This window comes from Saprolegnia diclina (assembly GCF_000281045.1).
Source record: "Saprolegnia diclina VS20 unplaced genomic scaffold supercont1.6, whole genome shotgun sequence".
NCBI lineage: Eukaryota > Oomycota > Saprolegniomycetes > Saprolegniales > Saprolegniaceae > Saprolegnia > Saprolegnia diclina.
The window spans coordinates 402,916-404,318 of NW_008246073.1; positions in this window are offsets into that span (position 1 = coordinate 402,916).

Here is a 1,403-nt window from a genome sequence, read left to right on the forward strand (position 1 = left end):
TGCTGCTGCTCTTGCAAGTTGTAAAGTGACACTGGTTGTGGCTGACAGAGCTGGCTGACAGGCAAATCCTGACACGACCGGGCAACATCTGATTGGTCAGATCTCAGATCTGAGTGATGAGATTGCATGTTTGGTCTGGAAGGAGCTTCCACGGAAGTTGATTCGGTCGCGAGCTTCGGCGACGATCGCTGCAAGTACCCAGGCATGATAAGGGACACCAAGGGTGGATAAATGGCCCTCAGGTACACATAATGTCTGAAGGCATTACGCCCTTTGCCTACTGAGCTAGCTCGCCATTGTGAAAGCGACTGTTGCGCCGCCTGCAGAGGGTTTCACCGCTGGGGTCGAGACAAGGCGTTGTGATTCATAGTTGCAGACCGTTGGGACGGGGCTCAACAGGAGCCCTTGCCCAGGGTAGTCAGTAGTTCTAGTTCACTTTCCTATTGTATGTAGTACACATGCTGATACGGTTTCCCGTCGTAACGTTATGTGGTTGCGCTGATGGCGGTCACGGTCACATATCATCGCCGAGGCAGTAGTGTATAACCTGTCTCTCGAATGCGAAAGTGCGCGAGCTTGGGACGTTTGCGCAGCACGTGTTGGAGCGCCTGAAGGAGCTTGAGCGAATTGTGGAGCGCGGCCTTGAGCGACTCGTTCTTGTACCGCGCCTTCTGAGCATTCTGGGCATGCGCCAGTGCCTTAGCCTTCCACAATGTATCTCCCACGGCCGCGCGCTCTGGCTCTGGAGCGCATTGTACTGCGCTACTCGTGCTTGGCGCGCAACTAGGCAAGCTCCTGCTTGGGCGTCAAAGTCGACAGTCGTCGCGAGAGATTCCAAGAGGCTCTCTACGTATCGACGTTGGCGGTGTTATTGCTTGCCTGTATGACCATTGGGAAATGCGGCGGGTGACGAAGAAAGGCCGCTGGAGGGATCATCACGTTGCTATGATTATCAGTAACAGTTTAATACGAAGAGCTATGCACGCCCAGTAACTTATCTCTTACACAACTCGGTGGCTTTATTGCGCCGACACACAAGCACTAATCTGACTGAACTCGACGACGAATACGTCATCGCCAGCGCAGCAAGGCAGTACGGCTTCGTGTTCTGCGATACCCTGACCCATGCCCTCTAGATCCTATTAGCAAGCCGTCGTCATCCAGACTGCTATACACAAACAACATAGACTCGGTGGACTTGACCAGCACCGGTATCGATACCCTGGCAATAAACAGCCTCTGCATGATCCCTTGTCAAGCATTGATTCAAATAAGTCACGGTCATGTATGATCGACATTAGGCGAGACTAGGATACGGAGGAATGCAACATCGTACGCAGGAAGAAAGCAGGGGAGCGTGTGAAGGATTAGGCGTAGCGCGTGTCGTCGGCGAGGCGGGCGTA